At 44.9% G+C, this 24,517-nt stretch overlaps 1 pseudogene; it reads left to right on the top strand.

Annotated features, from left to right (window-relative positions):
* Nucleotides 1-4,146: 4,146 nt before the first annotated feature.
* LOC126425340 (5S ribosomal RNA) lies at nucleotides 4,147-4,264 on the top strand (annotated as a pseudogene).
* The last annotated feature ends 20,253 nt before the right edge of the window (nucleotides 4,265-24,517 follow it).

The raw sequence follows: 24,517 nt of genomic DNA, 5'->3' as shown, positions 1-24,517 counted from the left end.
ACCAGCACACAACAGGGAGTTCAATGGAACAACGTAGAAGGTATTGGCGCCCACAACCAACTATACATTGAGCTGTCAAACTACACACCATGCTGGACAGCGACAACACGATGAGGAAAATACACTGCCTGAATTTACGTCAACGGCCAGCGCAGGTAACCGAAAGGTTAACGGCCATAAGGTAGAAGATTCCGCTGGTGCACTTCAATTCAAATAACCAACTACAATTAAACTCCACCGGAGTGTGGCTAAAATTTGCCAACTTGAAAACACATATTGTTGCTAGCGGGAATATCCCAACAGCCGACAACGAACTCCAAACGACACAATGTGAACAGTCGTGACTTGCTGGTGGATTAGGTCAAAATTCAACCTTCATGTCCAGGATCGGTGAACCACGAACCTTGTACCAATGGGTACAGCCCCCACACACTCCGACACAGCATAGAGGCCGCCAGCGGGCCCGGCCAAACTAAGCGCCATGGAGATTTACTCGCTGCTCCACGCCAACCGACCACCTGCCCACACACAGACCAGCCCGAAACTACAGGGTGTTTCAAAAATGACCGGTATATTTGAAACGACAATAAAAACTAAACGAGCAGCGATAGAAATACACCGTTTGTTGCAATATGCTTGGGACAACAGTACATTTTCAGGCAGACAAACTTTCGAAATTACAGTAGTTACAATTTTCAACAACAGATGGCGCTGCGGTCTGGGAAACTCTATAGTACGATATTTCCCACATATCCACCATGCGTAGCAATAATATGGCGTAGTCTCTGAATGAAATTACCCGAAACCTTTGACAACGTGTCTCGCGGAATGGCTTCACATGCAGATGAGATGTACTGCTTCAGCTGTTCAATTGTTTCTGGATTCTGGCGGTACACCTGGTCTTTCACGTGTCCCCACAGAAAGAAGTCACAGGGGTTCATGTCTGGCGAATAGGGAGGCCAATCCACGCCGCCTCCTGTATGTTTCGGATAGCCCAAAGCAATCACACGATCATCGAAATATTCATTCAGGAAATTAAAGACGTCGGCCGTGCGATGTGGCCGGGCACCATCTTGCATAAACCACGAGGTGTTCGCAGTGTCGTCTAAGGCAGTTTGTACCGCCACAAATTCACGAAGAATGTCCATATAGCGTGATGCAGTAATCGTTTCGGATCTGAAAAATGGGCCAATGATTCCTTTGGAAGAAATGGCGGCCCAGACCAGTACTTTTTGAGGATGCAGGGACGATGGGACTGCAACATGGGGCTTTTCGGTTCCCCATATGCGCCAGTTCTGTTTATTGACGAAGCCGTCCAGGTAAAAATAAGCTTCGTCAGTAAACCAAATGCTGCCCACATGCATATCGCCATCATCAATCCTGTGCACTATATCGTTAGCGAATGCCTCTCGTGCAGCAATGGTAGCGGCGCTGAGGGGTTGCCGCGTTTGAATTTTGTATGGATAGAGGTGTAAACTCTGGCGCATGAGACGATACGTGGACGTTGGCGTCATTTGGACCGCAGCTGCAACACGGCGAACGGAAACCCGAGGCCGCTGTTGGATCACCTGCTGCACTAGCTGCGCGTTGCCCTCTGTGGTTGCCGTATGCAGTCGCCCTACCTTTCCAGCACGTTCATCCGTCACGTTCCCAGTCCGTTGAAATTTTTCAAACAGATCCTTTATTGTATTGCTTTTCGGTCCTTTGGTTACATTAAACCTCCGTTGAAAACTTCGTCTTGTTGCAACAACACTATGTTCTAGGCGGTGGAATTCCAACACCAGAAAAATCCTCTGTTCTAAGGAATAAACCATGTTGTCTACAGCACACTTGCACGTTGTGAACAGCACACGCTTACAGCAGAAAGACGACGTACAGAATGGCGCACCCACAGACTGCGTTGTCGTCTATATCTTTCACATCACTTGCAGCGCCATCTGTTGTTGAAAATTGTAACTACTGTAATTTCGGAAGTTTGTCCGCCTGAAAATGTACTGTTGTCCCAAGCATATTGCAACAAACGGTGTATTTCTATCGCTGCTCGTTTAGTTTTTATTGCCGTTTCAAATATACCGGTCATTTTTGAAACACCCTGTATAATCGCCAGGCCAAAGATAGCCCAATGTACGAATGTCGACACACACCGCTGCTGCCACTCGCGGAAAGAGAGAATAACAGTATAATTGCCGTGACCGTGGGAGACTAAACACAGAATAGCAACCAAGGTTTAATCCAACGCATAGCACGAGCCAGCCACGGCTCATAAAGCATGTCATGAATATCAATATATGATACAGAAGTTTTAGAAGCAAACACACTAAATATACACAGAAGAGTACTGATGAGAAGGTCAGGACCGATCGTTTAGTCGAATTAAACCTCTTTCTTTGAACGTATGGAACAGCTGAAGATCAGAGAATTGCTTTTTTAGTCACTTGGGGTCACTTGAGCTGGATCGACTTTAGACAGTCTTCTACACTCCTGGAAATTGAAATAAGAACACCGTGAATTCATTGTCCCAGGAAGGGGAAACTTTATTGACACATTCCTGGGGTCAGATACATCACATGATCACACTGACAGAACCACAGGCACATAGACACAGGCAACAGAGCATGCACAATGTCGGCACTAGTACAGTGTATATCCACCTTTCGCAGCAATGCAGGCTGCTATTCTCCCATGGAGACGATCGTAGAGATGCTGGATGTAGTCCTGTGGAACGGCTTGCCATGCCATTTCCACCTGGCGCCTCAGTTGGACCAGCGTTCGTGCTGGACGTGCAGACCGCGTGAGTCCCAAACATGCTCAATGGGGGACAGATCCGGAGATCTTGCTGTCCAGGGTAGTTGACTTACACCTTCTAGAGCACGTTGGGTGGCACGGGATACATGCGGACGTGCATTGTCCTGTTGGAACAGCAAGTTCCCTTGCCGCTCTAGGAATGGTAGAACGATGGGTTCGATGACGGTTTGGATGTACCGTGCACTATTCAGTGTCCCCTCGACGATCACCAGTGGTGTACAGCCAGTGTAGGAGATCGCCCCCCACACCATGATGCCGGGTGTTGGCCCTGTGTACCTCGGTCGTATGCAGTCCTGATTGTGGCGCTCACCTGCACGGCGCCAAACACGCATACGACCATCATTGGCACCAAGGCAGAAGCGACTCTCATCGCTGAAGACGACACGTCTCCATTCGTCCCTCCATTCACGCCTGTCGCGACACCACTGGAGGCGGGCTGCACGATATTGGGGCGTGAGCGGAAGACGGCCTAACGGTGTGCGGGACCGTAGCACAGCTTCATGGAGACGGTTGCGAATGGTCCTCGCCGATACCCCAGGAGCAACAGTGTCCCTAATTTGCTGGGAAGTGGCGGTGCGGTCCCCTACGGCACTGCGTAGGATCCTACGGTCTTGGCGTGCATCCGTGCGTCGCTGCGGTCCGGTCCCAGGTCGACGGGCACGTGCACCTTCCGCCGACCACTGGCGACAACATCGATGTACTGTGGAGACCTCACGCCCCACGTGTTGAGCAATTCGGCGGTACGTCCACCCGGCCTCCCGCATGCCCACTATACGCCTTCGCTCAAAGTCCGTCAACTGCACATACGGTTCACGTCCACGCTGTCGCGGCATGCTACCAGTGTTAAAGACTGCGATGGAGCTCCGTATGCCACGGCAAACTGGCTGACACTGACGGCGGCGGTGCACAAATGCTGCGCAGCTAGCGCCATTCGACGGCCAACACCGCGGTTCCTGGTGTGTCCGCCGTGCCGTGCGTGTGATCATTGCTTGTACAGCCCTCTCGCAATGTCCGGAGCAAGTATGGTGGGTCTGACACACCGGTGTCAATGTGTTCTATTTTCCATTTCCAGGAGTGTACATCCAAACTTAGGGATAAGTATGGTAGATGGTCGCCAACACCTGAAGTCTGCTAATTTTAATAATGGACAGGGCAAAACTGGCGGTGGCAAAAGATTAATTTGTTTTGTGGTATTGTGGGCTACTCATCGGAATTCGGTTACAATAAATGCGTCGGTTAACTGACTAATAAATCTCGTGTTGTTCATTAATGTCAAAGAAGAATTTAATTTTTTTCTTATTCTCTCCGTAGCTAGATTCAGTAGAAGTGTAGTTGCTTTTCGCCAACGGCCTTGCCGCAGTGATAACACCGGTTCTCGTCAGATCACCGAAGTTAAGCGCTGTCGGGCTGGGCTAGCACTTGGATGGGTGACCATCCGATCTGCCGAGCGCTGATGGCAAGCGGGGTGCACTCAGCCCTTGTGAGACAAACTGAGGAGCTACTTGATTGAGAAGTAGCGGCTCCGGTCTCGGAAACTTACACACGGCCGGGAGAGCGGTGTGCTGACCACATGCCCCTCCATATCCGCATCCGGTGACGCCTATGGTCTGAGGATGATACGGCGGCCGGTCGGTACCGTTGGGTCTTCATGGCCTGTTGAGGGCGAAGTTTGGTTTTTTTAAGCAGTTGCTTTTCCCCATACGTAGCAAGGATAAAAAGAGAATATTGATATATAGAAATACATATAACTTTTGAGAATAAATTCGATTTGTTCACAGTTTGCTTTTAATTGTAAGAGGTAGAGTAGTAAACAGAGTGTAGAAAAAATACCGCAACTGGAGGTCGGCATGCTGTTCCTCGTCCAGAATCAAGTCAAAATTTTATCTAGCAAAATCAGATCGGATGCTTTTTGAAAACAGATGAATGCAAACGAAGAACTGGCAACAGTCACATCGTGTAGCGCATAAGAACGTGTATCACCCCGCAGCCATCGTAGCTCAATGATACCCCTTTTACGTGGCGCTTCCAAAGCCAGGTTTCGTAAACCGATTTCCCAATACCGCTTCTCGGTGGTCATGTAAACACTCCAAAATCGGTTCTGGAAATCCGCTTCTACCTGCCGGTTTTCCAATTCCGGAATCGATTTTCGCTCCCATGTAAACGCAACCGGTTTTGAAACGTGCTTGGATTGTGAAGTTACGTCTTGTTTTCTGCATATTCGGCTAATATGGAATTATTATGCAGTGTAGGAGAAGCAGAAATATTAGACTGTCTACCTGTAATATTTAAGCGAAGAGAAATAACGATTGAGTTCACTAAATTAGAAACTGGATCAGCTGTTTTCCAGGAGCCATGTTTTACTGGGCTAACAAATCCGCTTCAGACCTTAACATGTAAACACGACAGCGAAAAACGGTTTCCGAAATTGGGTTTTCGTCTTTCGGAAGCTGTGTCGCATGTAATAGTACTGAGCAGTCGTATCTGACTGTCAGTGACAAAATCCCCACGACCAACAAACTGCTTCCAATCCAACTCACAAGAAGTTCCCAGCGGTGCGATTGATTTTTTGAAACTATCTATACAGTGATGTAGGATAACATCCCAGGTATCACACACTGCAGCCATTCACCCTGGTGGGTCCCCGTTTGCGACGAAAATTAAAGAAATCGAAATTATGTGTGACACCCAATAGCGCTAAAAAAATTGTGTCACATAGTGTGTGTGGTATAATGGATAGGAAAGGCTGCGGGTTCGAACCTAGGCAACTGCACTGATTTTTTTTTATTTTTAAATCTTAATGGAAATTACTTCGATCACTATTTTTATTCAATTAATTGGTTAGAATGCAATGTTTTATTTCTATTCCTTTGTCATAATTTTAATCATAATATCAACTTCTTCGTTTCCTCTCAATTTTCTCCCCATCATTCTTTCTCCACTTGAAACCTTTGTTCATGCGTATTTAATTAATTTTATGTATTAATTTCAATTTAATTTCATTTGTTTTATGACCCTGCTTTTTCGTCAACATTACTGCGATCATTACATTTGTTTCTCATTTTGCTTGAATTTCGTTTTACTTATAAACCTGTCTTTCATTTAAATTTTCATATGCGTAATTTTTCCCATACTGAAGTAGGTATTTAGGTTACGTCTCAAATGTTTGAGGACAATTACCGTGCAAAACAAATTGCGCATCTCGTAATAAAAATCCGTTTTTATTTCGTCTTGGTTTTCTAACTGACTGATCGGAATTTTCAAATAATTGAATATTATAATAGATACATATAATTAAATTCATACTAAAAAAAAATTCCGCCGGCCACGTTGACCGAACGGTTCTAGGCGCTTCAGTCCGGAACCGCGCTACTGCTACTGTCGCAGGTTCGAATCCTGCCTCGGGCATGGATGTGTGTAATGTCCTTAGGTTGGTCAGGTTTAAGTAGTTCTAAGTTCTAGGGGACTGATGACCTCAGATGTTAAGTACCATAGTGCTCAGAGCACTATTCCGATTGTAAAACGAGTGATATGAAGAAAAAATGCAACAAATGAAAAAGTTCATACGGTGATTAAAGTCATGTGACAAAGGAATAGAAATAAAAATTTTATTGAAACCAATTAATTGAATAAAAATAACGATTGAAGTACTTTCGATAAAGATTTACAAAAAAAAAAAGTTGTGTACATGACGAGATTCGAACCCACGACCACCTGCGCGTGTGTCATCTTATCCATTATACCATGAAAGTAGATTACGTAACACGATATTTTAACGCTAGTGAGTGTCACACAAAATTTCGAATTTTTTTTTTCGTCAATTACTCGCAAACGAGAGCCCACCATGGGGAATGGCTGCAATATGTGATACCTGGGATCTTAACCTAAATCACAGTATAGGTTGTTGTTGTCTTCAGTCCTGAGACTGGTTTGATGCAGCTCTCCATGCTACTCTATCCTGTGCAAGCTTCTTCATCTCCCAGTACTTACTGCAACCTACATCCTTCTGAATCTGCTTATTGTATTCATCTCTTGGTCTCCCTCTACGATTTTTACCCACCACGGTGCCCTCCAATGCTAAATTTGTGATCCCTTGATACCTCAGAACATGTCCTACCAACCGGTCCCTTCTTCTTGTCAAGTTGTGCCACAAACTCCTCTTCTCCCCAATTCTATTCAATACCTCCTCATTAGTAATGTGATCTACCCATCTAATCTTCAGCATTCTTCTGTAGCACCACATTTCGAAAGCTTCTATTCTCTTCTTGTCCAAACTATTTATTGTCCATGTTTCACTTCCATACATGGCTACACTCCATACAAATACTTTCAGAAACGACTTCCTGACACTTAAATCTATATTCGATGTTAACAAATTTCTCTTCTTCAGAAACACTTTCCTTGCCATTGCCAGTCTACATTTTACATCTTCTCTACTTCGACCATCATCAGTTCTTTTGCTCCCCAAATAGCAAAACTCCTTTACTACCTTAAGTGTCTCATTTCCTAATCTAATTGCCTCAGCATCACCCGACGTAATTCGACTACATTCCATTATCCTCGTTTTGCTTTTGTTGACGTTCATCTTATATCCTCCTTTCAAGACACTGTCCTTTCCGTTCAACTCCTCTTCCAAGTCCTTTGCTGTCTCTGACAGAATTACAATGTCATCGGCAAACCTCAAAGTTTTTATTTCTTCTCCATGGACTTTAATACCCACTAAGAATTTTTCTTTGGTTTCCTTTACTACTTGCTCAATATACAGATTGAATAACATCGGGGATAGGCTACAGCCCTGTCTCACCCCCTTCCCAACCGCTGCTTCCCTTTCATGCCCCTCGGCTCTTATAACTGCCATCTTGTTTCTGTACAAATTGTAAATAGCCTTTCGCTCCCTGTATTTTACCCCTGCCACCTTTAGTATTTGAAAAGCTTTCTCTAAGTCTACAAATGCTAGAAATGTAGGTTTGCCTTTCCTTAATCTATTTTCTGTGATAAGTCGTAGGGTCAGTATTACCTCACGAGTTCCAACATTTCTGCGGAATCCAAACTGATCTTCGCCGAGATCAGCTTCTACCAGTTTTTCCATTCGTTTGTAAAGAATTCGCGTGACTTATTAAACTGATAGTTCGGTAATTTTCACATCTGTCAACACCTGCTTTCTTTGGGATTGGAATTATTATATTCTTCTTGAAGTCTGAGGGTATTTCGCATGTCTCATACATCTTGCTCACCAGATGGTAGAGTTTTGTCAGGACTGGCTCTCCCAAGTTCCAATGGAATGTTGTCTACTCCCGGGGCCTTGTTTCGACTCAGGTCTTTCAGTGCTCTATCAAACTCTTCACGCAGTATCGTATCTCCCATTTCATCTTCATCTACATCCTCTTCCATTTGCATAATATTGTCCTCAAGTACATCGCTCTTGTATAGACCCTCTATATACTCCTTCCGCCTTTCTGCTTTCTCTTCTTTGCTTAGAACTGGGTTTCCATCTGAGCTCTTGATATTCATATAAGTGGCTGTCTTTTCTCCAAAGATCTCTTTAATTTTCCTGTAGGCAGTATCTATCTTACCCCTAGTGAGATAAGCCTCTACATCCTTACATTTGTCCTCTAGCCATCCCTGTTTAGCCATTTTGCACTTCCTGTCGATCTCATTTTTGAGACGTTTGTATTCCTTTTTGCCTGCTTCATTTACTGCGTTTTTATATTTTCTCCTTTCAATATTTCTTCTGTTACCCAAGGATTTCTACTAGCCCTCGTCTTTTTACCTACTTGATTCTCTGCTGCCTCCACTAGTTCATCCCTCAGAGCTACCCATTCGACTTCTACTGTATTTCTTTCCCACATTCCTGTCAATTGTTCCCTTAATCTCTCCCTGAACCTCTGTACAACCTCTGGTTCTTTCAGTTTCTTCAGTTTTAATCTACAGTTCATAACCAATAGATTGTGGTCAGAGTCCACATCTGCCCCTGGAAATGTTAGTTTCAAAAAAACCGACCGCACCACTGGGAAGGTCTCCAAGTGAGTGCAACGGGCGCCTGCCACAAATACGGAGACGGTTAATCGCTCGCACACAGATTTGTTTGCGGAGCAGCGGAGGAAATGTGGAACTTTCCCAGGCAACCAACTGGCCATCACTGATAAGACGAACGCACGCTATCTGAACGCTAGTGAAGTGACGCGTGCTGACGGCCTGCGATACCAATTTACTAAACAAAATGCAGCACTATGAATGATCAGACATGCAGTCAGCTATGTTATTGAGAACCAAGATGCTATGTTCTCCAGATACTTCAACTTCACTGAATGGGAATATTTTCGGATGGCGCAGGAGGACAATCATCGGAAAACATTTGGCAATATGCTGCGTATCATAATCAGGGGAGCCCCACAACTGAGCTCCATTACGCGACTTAACAGATTATCGACGGAGCGTAAACGCAGAAACTATAGAAGAATCTCTTGCATTGCTGTAGCTATCCCATGTAAGTGATGCAGGTGTATGAGCAGTAATAGAAGTCGGCAACAAAGGAAAAACAAGTAAACGGAATCATTGGGAAAATGAACACGCAGCAATAGAAGATTGCTTTTATTTAATTACAAGAAAAATTTCATGGAGAAATACATTTTAGTCAGCCAAGAGTAAACTTGACTAAATACAATTCACCATTAACCATTACTAAAGGAAATTATTACTTCATGCTGTCGGAAGAACATACAATCCTATTTATTTCTTTATTTCAATATTGTGCACGTACACAACAAAGGCACTGATACCTGGCCAGTGAAGGCACTTTTGCGGAGAGAAAGGAAGGGGTATAAGGGGAAATGCGAGGTCCACTCAATAAATAAATAAATAAATAAATAAAAACAAATAAATAAAAAGACTGGATAGACATTGGGGCTATGATCGAATCCTCGTATGGCTCGTTTTTTCACTTTTCAGACCTTCTCGCTGTTTACAAGAGGGCTTCATTTTGTCACATGAAAATAGCCTGTCACATGAGAATGGGATCCATTAATTTGCATGCATGTACACTCCTGGAAATGGAAAAAAGAACACATTGACACCGGTGTGTCAGACCCACCATACTTGCTCCGGACACTGCGAGAGGGCTGTACAAGCAATGATCACACGCACGGGACAGCGGACACACCAGGAACCGCGGTGTTGGCCGTCGAATGGCGCTAGCTGCGCAGCATTTGTGCACCGCCGCCGTCAGTGTCAGCCAGTTTGCCGTGGCATACGGAGCTCCATCGCAGTCTTTAACACTGGTAGCATGCCGCGACAGCGTGGACGTGAACCGTATGTGCAGTTGACGGACTTTGAGCGAGGGCGTATAGTGGGCATGCGGGAGGCCGGGTGGACGTACCGCCGAATTCGAATTGCTCAACACGTGGGGCGTGAGGTCTCCACAGTACATCGATGTTGTCGCCAGTGGTCGGCGGAAGGTGCACGTGCCCGTCGACCTGGGACCGGACCGCAGCGACGCACGGATGCACGCCAAGACCGTAGGATCCTACGCAGTGCCGTAGGGGACCGCACCGCCACTTCCCAGCAAATTAGGGACACAGATGCTCCTGGGGTATCGGCGAGGACCATTCGCAACCGTCTCCATGAAGCTGGGCTACGGTCCCGCACACCGTTAGGCCGTCTTCCGCTCACGCCCCAACATCGTGCAGCCCGCCTCCAGTGGTGTCGCGACAGGCGTGAATGGAGGGACGAATGGAGACGTGTCGTCTTCAGCGATGAGAGTCGCTTCTGCCTTGGTGCCAATGATGGTCGTATGCGTGTTTGGCGCCGTGCAGGTGAGCGCCATAATCAGGACTGCATACGACCGAGGCACACAGGGCCAACACCCCGCATCATGGTGTGGGGAGCGATCTCCTACACTGGCCGTACACTACTGGTGATGGTCGAGGGGACACTGAATAGTGCACGGTACATCCAAACCGTCATCGAACCCATCGTTCTACCATTCCTAGACCGGCAAGGGAACTTGCTGTTCCAACAGGACAATGCACGTCCGCATGTATCCCGTGCTACCCAACGTGCTCTAGAAGGTGTAAGTCAACTACCCTGGCCAGCAAGATCTCCGGATCTGTCCCCCATTGAGCATGTTTGGGACTGGATGAAGCGTCGTCTCACGCGGTCTGCACGTCCAGCACGAACGCTGGTCCAACTGAGGCGCCAGGTGGAAATGGCATGGCAAGCCGTTCCACAGGACTACATCCAGCATCTCTACGATCGTCTCCATGGGAGAATAGCAGCCTGCATTGCTGCGAAAGGTGGATATACACTGTACTAGTGCCGATATTGTGCATGCTCTGTTGCCTGTGTCTATGTGCCTGTGGTTCTGTCAGTGTGATCATGTGATGTATCTGACCCCAGGAATGTGTCAATAAAGTTTCCCCTTCCTGGGACAATGAATTCACGGTGTTCTTATTTCAATTTCCAGGAGTGTATCTACTAACAGCGCAGCGCACAACCATAACTGGTTCTGTCGAATTCATGTAGGGCGACTTCCCGGTGGAGAACGCATGCGGTGAATACGTCGATGTGCTCTTCGTGCTGGGAACATCCGATAATCAAGCTGCTGCTGCAGCTCGGGCGTATGCTTCACGGTATTCTCAAAGGCGCCATCCCGATAACAATGTTTATCGTCGCCTGGAGAAACGCCTTCGGGAAACCGGTAATCTGCGTCCGTGAGTAATGGACAGAGGTCGGCCAAGGACCAGGCGTACTCCACAAACAGGGGACGCTATTCTTGAAACCGTTCACCACTCACCTCACCTCGGCGAAGTGCCCGTGATATTGCAAGGCACTTATCTCAAAGACTAATTGTTGAAGAGTTGCACGGTAAAGAACTGCATCCATATCATTTACATTACACGTTAACACAACAACAGCACCCAGAAGACCACATTCGACGAGTACAGTTTTGTGAATGGCTTTTGCACCAAGTGGATGGAAAATGGAAATGAGAGTTTGGCGTCATTGGCCGGGAGGCCCCTTACGGGGCAGGTCCGGCCGCCTTGGTGCAGATCTTATTACATTCGACGCCACATTGGGCGACCGGATGGGGATGAAATGATGATGAAGACGACACCACACCCAGTCCCTGAGCGGAGAAAATCACCGACCCAGTAGGGAATCGAACCCGGGCTTGTAGGACGGCAATCCGTGACGCTGACCACTCAGCTATTGGGGCCGACACCAGGTGGATGATAATGTACATTATATAAATAACAGGATATGGATTGACGAATCTAGCTGCACTCGGGAAGGTAGTTTCAACCTCCACAACAGTCATTATGGGGCGTAACACAGCCTACGTATCAACCGTGAACGTGGGGTTTAGGCACGCCGTGATATAAACCTGTGGGCTGGAATCGTGGGAAGAGTGTTTTTGGGCCCTTACCTATTGCCATACAAACTGAATGCGTGCCTGTAACGGACATTTCTTTGCAATACTTTGCCTGACCCATTTGAAAACGTTTCATTTGATGTTCGGCGTTAGCTATGGTTTCAGCATTATGATGCACAGTCACACTTTGGAATGGATGTGCGAAACTATTTAAACGAAGCACTTCCAGGTAAATGGATCGGTCGTGAAGGTCCAATGTTCTGGCTCCACGTTCCCCAGACATTAATCCATTAGATTTTTATTTGTAGGGACACTTACAGGAACAAATTTATAGTGTGTGTGTGTGTGTGTGTGTGTGTGTATTAAACAGGGGGCCTAGAAAAGACGGAGAGGCTTTGTCCCGCTGTAGCCCTCAGTGGTTCACAACCCCACAACAGGCCGCCACAGTAGTCCACCCACCCACCGCCGCCCCACAGCGAACCCAGGTTTATTGTGCGGTTTGAGCCCCAGTGGACACCCCCTACCCGGGAACGTCACGCAGCAGACGAGTGTTAACCTCAATGTTTGCGTGGTAGAGGAGTTACAGTGTACGCGTACGTGGAGCAGCAATTGCCGACATAGTGTAACTGAGGTGCAATAAGGGGAACCAGGCAGCATTCGCCGAGGCAGATGGAAAACCGCCTAAAAGTCATCCACAGGCTGGCCGGCACACGGGACCTCGACACCAATCCGCCGGGCGGATTCGTGCCGAGGACCGGCACGCCTTCCCGCTCTGGAAGAAGCGCGTTGGACAGCGCGGCTAGACGGGCGGACCAAGTTTTACAGTACTTCACCCATGGATGTACACGACCTAACAGTTCGCGTGCATGCCGCTTGGGCAATGGTGGATGCAGCTATGTTGCGCAGGGTCCAGTAAAGTATGATACAGCGAGCGGCCGGCGAAGTGTCTGCAAGTGTAACGTAACAGCTTTGATCATCATCTCTATAGTGAACGTTTCTCGTACGTGTACGTGTATGTACCGGCTCTATGAACATCAGCCTGGACGTCAAAAGTAAAGAATGGAATTATTGTGCGTGGTAGAAATAATTCAGAAGCCAAGGTCGCTTAAATACTGTTTACTGGATGACCAGTTTCAACACACTTAAGGTGCCATCATCAGATCTTAATGGAGCTTAACATTTATAAACCATTTGGATATAACGATACATGTGACAGACCAGCTGATATAAAATCATTGTCGCAGAAAAAATGTTCAAATGTGTGTGAATTCCTAAGGGACCACAGTGCTTACGTCATTCGTCCCTAGACTTACACACTACTTAAACTAACTTAACGCTAAGGATAACACTCACACCTATGCCCGAGGGAGGACTCGGGAACCTCCGGCGGGAAAGGCCGCACAAATAGTGACATGGCGTCTCTAACCGCGCGGCCACTCCGCGCGGACATTGTCACAGAAATAAAAAATAAAAAAACAACTGGTCTCATGGTCATGACAATGGTTTTATATCAGCTGGTCTGCCTCGTGTATCGTTATATCCAAATGGTTTATAAATGTTAAGCTACATTCAGATCCGATGATGGCACCTTTAGTGTGTTGAAACCGGCCATCCAATAAACAGTATTTAAGCGATCTTGGCTTTTGAATTATTTCTACAACAGAATGATCGCCCCACAAGACACTATGTGTTCACTGCAAAATATTGTGCATAGCATAACGTGCAATCTAGTGTAGTCTACTTATTGTGTTTTTTGTACCTCGTCGGATATAGACGATGGTATTGCATTCACTATTGTTTTTTATTGGCTTTATTTGTGTCGTGAATGGGAAAAAGTCGCCGTTTACGTCTGAAAGTAGTTAATGTAACGTCTTATTGTATAAATAAAGATTTTCTGTTAAACCTATTGGCGAGACTAGGTTTTGCTAGATACACATGCTCTCAAATGCCATGAGGAATCGCATACCGACGGCCAAGTGCGGAATTTTTCGTTCCATCTGCACATCACGATGACAACCGCAGTCAGATACGTGAACAACGGAATTTTATGCCGCAAGAATAATTTATAGAGCAATAAACTAAAAGGATATATGACATCAAAATATAGAGAGAAATATTTACGTATGACTAATAAAGTGACACTGACACGAATTAAGTAATCGAAAGCTAAGCTGTAGCATCTCTGACTATTGCGGTGATTTGATTTTTGTGTTACTGCTACGTGTAAGAAAAGAAATAGTGCTTCACGAAATTTAACAACGAGTGTTTCTACCAGCATCATCTAACGACAGTTTTCACGAAAGGTTTCAAACTAACATTTCAAAAGGGAAGGTTAATCATAACTTGCGGGAGAAGAATAAAAAGAAAAAAAAAAACGGAACACGTTTAATAACTACAGATAGGACGTTCATATTTACAGGATATGCACAGTAGTACGTTCTGAAGTTCAGTCAGCTCGTTTCAGTACGTGACCTGTTGTCTGGTACGAACGGGGTAGCCCTGGTAACTTGTTCCGCGCGTAACAGCATTACGTGTTTAAGGCACGAATGGTGTCCTGTGGAATTGTCATCCATGCTGCATTCACCTTGTGGTGACTGGCACTAGGTCACAACGCTGCACCTGTCGTTCCACACATTTTCGATTGGCGACAAGTCTGGTGATCTGGCGGCCCATGGCAAAAGGCTGTGACACCGAGAAGGGTCTTGCATTGTCTTGCTGAAAAATGGCGTCTGGGGTGTTGTACAGAAAGGGTATGCATACAGGTCACAGGACGTCATTCACGTATCCCCTACTGGTCACAGTGCTCTGGACAAGCAACAGCTGTGATTTGTGGTTGTACCCGGTAGCACCTCACACCGCAAGGCCTTAAGATGGCACTGTACGTCTTGTTCAAATGCAGTCACTGTGGTGCTGTTCGCCCTGCTGCGACGAACCAAAATGCGGTCATCGTTTTAAAACAAAGGGAACCTGGATTCGTCCGAAAACACTATCTGATGCCATTCCTGTCCCAGGTGACGTCATTCCATAAACCATTACCGTCTAGCATGTTTCTGCACATTCGTCAAAGGTAGGCGGATAAGTGGACGACACGCAAGTAACCCGTACCGTGCCCGTCCGGTTGGCCGAGCGGTCTAACGCACGGCTTTCCGGGCGGGAAGGAGCGCCTGGTCCTCGGCACGAATCCGCCCGGCGGAATTGTGTCGAGGTCTGGTGAACTGACCAGTCTGTGGATGGTTTTTAGGCGGTTTTCCATCTGCCTCGGCGAATGCGGGCTGGTTCCCCTTATTCCGCCTCAGTTACACTATGTTGGCGATTGCTGCGCAAACAAGTTCTTCACGTACACGTACACCACCATTACTCTACCACGCAAACATAGGGGCTACACTCGTCTAGTCTGCGACGTTCCCTGGGGGGTCCACCGGGGGCCGAATCGCACAATAACCCTGGATTCGGTTTGGGGCGGCGGAGGGGTGAAGTGGACTGTGGTAGTCGTTGTGGGGTTGTGGACCACTGTGGCTGCGGCGGGAACGGAGCCTCTCCGTCGTTTCTAGGTCCATGGTTAACATACAATACAATTTCCACCCCGTACTGTAATAAACGGCGATGGACTGTCACCCCTAATAGTGTACGATTTGTTACACAGTTTCACTATTGCGCCAGAGCAGAGGACGACGCAGATCTGTCCTGCAATGCCATTCGGATGTGATGTGTCGATCTTCTAGGGGGGAGGGGGGGGGGGGAGGTCAGCGTCGTGCGACCTGACCCACCTCGTCGTGTTCTACGGCCTTCCGTGAACCATTTGGCACACACCCATCGCACTGCCGAAACTCTTCGTCCTACACAAGCAGCAATTTCCCGCATGAATGTATCACACTTCTCGCTTGCGAATAATGCGTCCCCTTTCAAAATGACTGATTTGACGGTTCGCTTCGCGCATACGTTTGCGAGGCATCCTGCACGTCTGTTCAAATCGCACTGATCCATTACCTTCGGTTTATAGCTTCAACGAGAGCCGCTGCCACATTTTACCGGTAGGTTGTGTTGCGCCGCGATATCGATGCCGACCTTGAACGCTCAGGCCGACATGGTTGAAATTCTAATCAGTTTCGCGGACCACACTAATGTACATTTCCTGTGATTATGACCGTCCTATCTCTTGTCGTTCAAGGTGTTCTTTTTGTAAACATGGGTGTATTTATAGACTGAAAAGGGTGAGAACATACGTGATATCAATTCTCTGACCGCCAACAGATAATTATTGACGTATATTATACGCTGATACTAAAGCGTTAGTAAGCATATGCTAACTCGTAATTTTGGAATATGTGTAATTATAAAACTGGAAATCATCACTTCTGCCAAGAGCAATATAGTAGTGGGTTTGAAACTGACATTTGTGGTATGGTATGGAACTGGGGACCTAGAAAAGACGGAGAGGCTTATTTCCCGGCGTAGCCCTCAGTGGTCCACGCACCCCACCGCCGCCCCACACCGAACCCAGGGTTATTGTGCGGTTCGGCCGCCGGGCGGATTCGTGCCCGGAAAGCAGTGCGTTAGAGCGCACGGCAAACCGGGCGGTCTGACATGTGTAGTAAATCACATAATTGTCGCACGGGGAGGTAGAGGGTACTTACAGCAGGTCAGAGGCGGCTGCAGCACTTCTGCGGATTTGGTGAGACCGTTCAAATGGCTCTGAGCACTGTGCGACTCAACTTCTGAGGTCATCAGTCGCCTAGAACTTAGAACTAATTAAACCTAACTAAGGACATCACACACATCCATGCCCGAGGCAGGATTCGAACCTGGGACCGTAGCGGTTGCTCGGCTCCAGACTGTAGCGCCTAGAACCGCTCGGCCACTCCGGCCGGCTGAGAGCGTTCCTCGAGAGTTACTCGAAGTGGTTATAATTAGCAAAGTGTTGCAATCAGTTCACTCGTGTAACATTGGCATCTCACTGTTCATTTTTCATTAATTTCTCTTGCTAAACTTGTAACGAACTGCGAAGGCGAGCTGTTATTTAGGCACAAGGTGTTACAAGATGGCGCTCTGGTTATTCAGTCCGAAGCATTATGGATTCACAGTTGCCACTCCCTCCTCCAGTTTAGGTCGTTGTATATTGCATACAAATAATGAACCTGTGTCATTACTGGAATTCTCAACATTTGTTCCACGTGTGTCTTGAAAGCCAAGTGGTTCATGTCTATTTTTGCTCGATTTTAAGTTGCTATATCATTTAATTTCACTGTGTTCGACGTTCACTTATGGAAGCTAATTCTGCCACTTATTAGGAGCGCGATTTATTGTATGGTCTACTGTCTTAAGTAATTTATTGAATATTTAAGTATATTTATAGTGTATCCTTTATCTGAAACCATCTACCGCACACGTGTTGCAAAGTACTGGCTTTTTGTCTACTTAATGATTGCACGTGGTACTGATAATGAAATAGTTCAGTTTTCACATAGCTTTCCTCAATAATATTGATGAATATCTCGTTGTCTGTACAGACACTTTTAGGTGTAATGATAAGTTTTGTCGACGGCTGCTGAGCGCTGAATTCATGTGGCAGATTTTCCTCTTCCACGGGGGGAAAAAAAAAAAAAATACTATGCTGGTCAGTGGCGAAACTAATGGATTAATGGTGGGTAGCCTAACCTTAAGTCTACTCATACAGGAGATGGGTAGATTCTTCTTGGTAGCAAAGTTATCAATCACGTTATCTTTAAATTTCTGATCAGTTGTAAGTTGTTCAACCAGGTTTTTTTCTATTGCAGTTCTTCAGAGAGAACTTAACCTACCAATTGTCTTTGAATTGCGAAGGCAATGTTTAATTCGTTTAAGGGTGTTCATTCCTCTTTCCGAAGAAGCTATAGTGACAGGGAATGTAGAAATCAAACTGAAAACTTTTGTTACTTCGTTATACATATTTTGAAGATAATTGTTTGTCAATGTAAATGTCCACGCTTATCTACACAGAGCCGGTAGGTATACGTACGAGCAGCGTTCACTTTAGAAAAGATGTTCAAAGCTACTACGTTACATTTGCATATACTTCGCGACTCGCAGGGTCATACTTTACTGGAACCTGCGTAACACAGTTGCGTCCACCATTGCCGAAGACGCATGCACGCGAGCTATTAGGTCGTGTATATCCATCGGTGAACTACTATATACTTGACTTTTAAGTGTCCCCACTAATAAAAATCTAATGGATTAATGTCTGGGGAACGTGTAGCCAGAACAATGGACCTTCACGACCGATCCATTTCCCTGGAAGCGCTTCATTTAAATAGTTTCGCACATTCATTCCAAATTGTGAAGGTGGACAATCATGCTGTAACCACAGCTATCGCCGAACAACAAATGGTTCATGCAAAGTTCTGCAAAGAAACGTCCGTTACAGGGACGCATTTAGCTTGTCCGGCAATCGATAAGGGCCCAAAACCAATCTTTCCACGATTCCAGCCCACAGGTTTATACCACGATTTGCCTGAAACCTATTTTCACGGTTGATACGTGGGCTGTGTTTCGACCAATAATGGAGGTTGAAAATACCTTCCCGAGTGCAGCTAGATTCGTCAATCCATACCCCGTTATTTATAAAATATTCGTTATCATCCACTTGGTGCAAAAACCATTCACAAAACTGTACTAGTCGAATGTGATTCTGGCTGCTATTGATGAGCTGCCGGCCGGAGTGGCCGAGCGGTTAAAGGCGCTACAGTCTGGAACCGCACGACCGCTGCGGTCGCAGGTTCGAATCCTGCCTCGGGCATGGATGTGTGTGATGTCCTTAGGTTAGTTAGGTTTAAGTAGTTCTAAGTTCTAGGGGACTTATGACCACAGCAGTTGAGTCCCATAGTGCTCAGAGCCATTTGAACCATTTTTTTTTTTTTTTTTTTTTTTGTTGATGAGCTAACGTTTAATGTAAATGATATGGAAGCAATTCTTCGTCGTGCAACACTTCAACAACCACTCTTTGAAATAACTACTTTGCAGTGGTTGGGAAGGGAGTAAGACAGGGTTGTAGCCTCTCCCCGACGTTGTTCAATCTGTATATTGAGCAAGCAGTAAAGGAAACAAAAGAAAAATTCGGAGTAGGTATTAAAATTCATGGAGAAGAAATAAAAACTTTGAGGTTCGCCGATGACATTGTAATTCTGTCAGAGACAGCAAAGGACTTGGAAGAGCAGTTGAATGGAATGGACAGTGTCTTGAAAGGAGGATATAAGATGAACATCAACAAAAGCAAAACAAGGATAATGGAATGTAGTCTAATTAAGTCGGGAGATGCTGAGGGAATTAGATTAGGAAATGAGGCACTTAAAGTAGTAAAGGAGTTTTGCTATTTGGGGAGCAAAATAACTGATGATCGTCGAAGTAGAGAAGATATAAAATGTAGACTGGCAATGGCAAGGAAATCGTTTCTGAAGAAGAGAAATTTGTTAATATCGAGTATAGATTTAAGTGTCAGGAAGTCGTTTCTGAAAGTATTTGTATGGAGTGTAGCCATGTATGGAAGTGAAACATGGACGATAAATAGTTTGGACAAGAAGAGAATAGAAGCTTTCGAAATGTGGTGCTACAGAAGAATGCTGAAGATTAGATGGGTAGATCACATAACTAATGAGGAAGTATTGAATAGGATTGGGGAGAAGAGAAGTTTGTGGCACAACTTGACCAGAAGAAGGGATCGGTTGGTAGGACATGTTCTGAGGCATCAAGGGATCACCAATTTAGTATTGGAAGGCAGCGTGGAGGGTAAAAATCGTAGGGGGAGACCAAGAGATGACTACACTAAGCAGATTCAGAAGGATGTAGGTTGCAGTAGGTACTGGGAGATGAAAAAGCTTGCACAGGATAGAGCAGCATGGAGAGCTGCATCAAACCAGTCTCAGGACTGAAGACCACAACAACAACAACTTTGCAATATCACGGTTTCAAGAATAGCGTCCTCTGTGGAGTACGTCTAGTCCTTGGACGACCTCTGTCCGCTGCTTGCGCACCCAGATTACCGGTTTCCCGAAGGCGTTTCTTCAGACGACGATAAATATTCTTATCGGGATGTTCCTTTGAGGCTACCTTGCAGTATACGCACAAGCTGCTGCAGCAGCTTGGTTATCGGATGTTCCCAACACGAAGAGCAAATCGTTGTATTCACCATCTGTGTAGCTCATCGGGAAGCCGACCTACATGAACTGGACCAGACCAGTTATTGTTGTGCAGTGCACGGTTAGTAGACACATGCATGCAGTTTAATGGATCCCATTTTCACGTGACAGCCTATAGTGATGTCACAAAATGATATCCTGGTTATAAATCACGAAAAGTGTGGAACGGACGTTAAGAAAATAAAAGACACACCTGACGACGATTCGAACCATAGCCCCCATGGTGGATGTGGGTTCAAGGTCCAGAAGTCTACTCACAAGGGGAGGCCGCCAATTGTGAAATTCAGATTCGATTCATACTGCGCATAATAAAAGCTCATGGCCAGAGATGTAATGTGGCAAAGCACCAAGTAGCACTTCTCAGCCGTTGTCGAGAAAATCGACAGTTAAAAGAAACCGTTGCGGTGAAATACTCTCTACGATTCATAATTTTCAACAGCGGCGTGGCGCAGCGGTAAGCGTTTGGGTTCGTAATGAGAAGGTTGCAGGACCGAATCTCGCACCATGCAATTTTTTTTATTATTAGTTTTTTGTAATTCAAATATATATATACTATTAATGAATTGCGTATGCATGTTGGTGAAGGCGGATCGCTCTCCAATTGTACCGCCTCCATTTTTCCGTTTGTTTAACAGGGTGTACCAAAGTTTTCACGTCCGCACTGATTTTCGACGATGTTATAAGTTGCGCTACGTATCGCATCTACCTTCTTTCGAAGTTAGCAGGCAACTACGCTGTTACGCGGCGGCTCGTTTCGGCCCATTCAACATCCGTCCTTCAAGTGTAACGAGCGAGTAACGGAGTTTATATTTCATACCTGCCACAGCAAATTTGTGTTCGTGGGGTCTCTATTCTAATTCGAACGTTTGACTTACGCTATATGTATTCGTTTCGGAATATCGTTTCTACGTCTTCCATTAACTGTACGTGGTTAACATTATGAAGACAATTAATAACATTTGTGAAATACAACTTTGTTTGCGGAAAACATAATGATGTTCGAAGTCGTCAGTTTTTCCACGACAAGCGACTTTCAACAACTTATAATATGCATAATTGTTGCAACTGATTGCCGGGAATTATATATATATATATATATATATATATATATATATATATATATATATGTGTGTGTGTGTGTGTGTGTGTGTGTGTGTGTGTGTGTGTGTACATTTAAATTACAAAAAACAAATACTAAAAAAAAAAAAGGTAGCATGGCGCGAGATTCGATCCGGCGACCTTTGGCTTACGAACCCGAGCGCTTACCACTGTACCACGACGTTGTAGAAAACCGTTGCTCATAGAGAGTATTTCACCGCAATGGTTTCTTTTAACTGTCGATTTTCTCGACAACGGTTGAAAAGTGCATCTTGGTGCTTTGCCACATTACACCTCTGGCCATGAACTTTTATTATGCGCAGTATGAATCAAATCTGAATTTCACAATTGGCGGCCTCCCCTTGTCAGTCTGTTTCTCTCATCAAATGTGCCTTCATTGGCCAGGCTTCAGTGCCTTTATTGTGTACGTGCATATCCAGATGATAAGATTATAATATTGATATGAAGGAATAAATAGGATTGTGTCGTTCTTCCGACAGCTTAAAGTTATGAATTTCCTTTAGTAATGATAAATGGTGATCTGAATTTAGACACGTATTACTCATGGTTGATTAAAATGTACTTCTTCCGACTTGACAAGAAAAGGATCCTTTGTTCTTGACAGTATGGAGGAAAGTAACTATATCTGCAGTAAAAAGAAATTTTTCTTGTAAAAAGCAATCTTCCTTTGCTGAGTGTTCATCTTCCAAATGATTCTGTTTACTACTTTCTCTTTTGTTGCCGACTTCCGTTACTACTCATACTTCTGCATCACTTACATGAGATAGCTATAGAAATGTAAGAGGTTCTTCTATAGCTTCTGCGTTTACAATCTATCATCTATTAATTGGGGTAATGGAGCGCACTTGTGGGGCTTCCCTGATTATGATATGCAGCATGTTGTCATCCTGCGCCATCCGGAAATATTCCCATTCAGTGTAGAACAAGTATTTGGAGAACATTGCATCTCGATTCTCAATAACGTACGTGGCTGCATGTCCGATCATTCATAGTGGTGCATTTTGTTTAGTAATTGGGTATCGCACGCCGTCATCCCGCATCAGTTCACTAGCGCTCAGATACTGTACGTTCGTCCTATTAATCATGGCTAGTCGGTGGCCGAGAAAGTTCCACATATCCTCTGCAGCTCCGCAAACAAACCGTGCGCGAACGATTAACCGTTTTCGCATTTGCGGCCGGCGCCTGTTGAATTGACTTGGAGGGGTTCCCAGTGTGCGATCGATTTTTTTGAAACTACCTATATTGTGATTTAGGTTCAGATCCCAGGTATCACATATTGCAGCCATTCACCTTGGTGGGCCCTCGTTTGCAATTGACGAAAATAATTCGAAATTTTGTGTGGTACTTACTAGCATTAAAATAGTTGTATTACGTTATCTACTTGCGTGGTATAATGAATAAGATGGCACACGTGCAGGAGGTTGTGGGTTCGAATCTCTCCATGTTCACTACTTTTCTTATTTTTAAATCTTTATCGAAATTACGTAATCGTTATTTTTATCCAATTAATTGGTTTCAATGAATTTTTTTATTTCTATTCCTGTGTCAAATCATTTTGATTACCGTATGAACTTTTTCATTTGTTTCATTTTTTCTTTTACCATTCTTTTTGCAATCAGATTTGTTTGAATATGTATTTAATTAAATTTACCTATTATAATATTCAATTATTTGAAAATTCCGATGTCAGGAAACAAAGACGAAATAATCTATATCTGTGCAATGGTGTGAAAAACATATTTTTGTTACCACACGCGAAATTTTTTTGCACGGTAATCGTCCTCAAACATTTAAAACATAACCTAAGTTACTACTGCAATAAGGACAAAACAACGCAGATGATAATTTATATAAAAGACGGGTTTGTAAGTAAAACGAAATTCAAGGAAAATGAGAAATAGATACAATGATCGCTATAATGTGGACGAAAAAAACAGATTCATAAAACAAATGAAATTAAATTGCAGTTAATACATAAAATTAAAAACACGTGAACAAAGTTGTGCGTTTGTAAGCGAGAATTTGTCAAAGTCGACCCGAATACCGAAGGGCCCATTTCTGGTCGCTGCTCCGTAACAACGGCCCAACCCACAAAGCAAATATCTTGCTCAAGTATTTGGCCTGCAAATGGATCACAGTCCTGGATCATCTGCGATATTCGCCGGATTTGACCTCGGCCAACTCCTGGCAATAAAAGGACACCATTACGACGCAATCAAGAAAACTGTACAGCAGTACTAAAGGCAATTCCAAGAAATGACTACAGGGACTCTTTTAAAACACTTTTAAAATGATTTCAGCTGTGTATTCATTCAGGCAGAGGCCATTTTGAGTAAATTAGTGATTTTGTAAAAATGATCCCTTACCATTTTTTTTTGTAGCCAGTCCTAAAGTAAGCTGGACACACCATGTATATTCTATATAAAAGGAAAGATTACACGCTGGATTTTTACTTCAAAAGTCACATTTTAATGTTTGTGAGTGGGTTGTGTCGTGCCTCATTTAGGAACAGCAACGCCTATCAGCACATGTCGATATCCAATAATGGCAGGATTGTTCCCAATCAGGAATGCAATTTAGCACTTGCTGTTTTACTGCTCGCATCTACTGTGATCCCACAACTGTTGTGCAAGTATAAAACTGGTCGGTGAGGATAGCCGTACTCAATGCCACACTACATCTCGGCGACACACATAAAGAACAGAATATTTTTCAATTCCACACACAGAGCCACATTCGCATATCCTGAGTCAGAAAGTAGGCTCGTTTACAATTAGAAGTATCCACAGGGGCAGTGTGATGATGTCGAGAGCACCACAGATGACAATGACCTTTGTTGGAGCTTCCCTTGATGTGGCAGTGAAGTGGTGAACTAAACGATTCAGGACACAGGTGCATAGTGTCTTCTTGCAAGGGTCCCGGTTACATAGCAGTACCACGATGAACTGTGAAGGCTCAGATAAGAAGTAGATTGGCCATGATCCATTTACAGCACCTGATGCAATGGTAGGGGCACCATTGGGTACACACCATAATCATCTCTGATTCATACAGC

Source organism: Schistocerca serialis, chromosome 10 (genome assembly GCF_023864345.2).
Source record: "Schistocerca serialis cubense isolate TAMUIC-IGC-003099 chromosome 10, iqSchSeri2.2, whole genome shotgun sequence".
In the NCBI taxonomy this organism is placed as follows: Eukaryota; Metazoa; Arthropoda; class Insecta; order Orthoptera; family Acrididae; genus Schistocerca; species Schistocerca serialis.
Note: the sequence above shows the minus strand (reverse complement) of the source record. Positions and strands in the feature narration are given on the sequence as shown.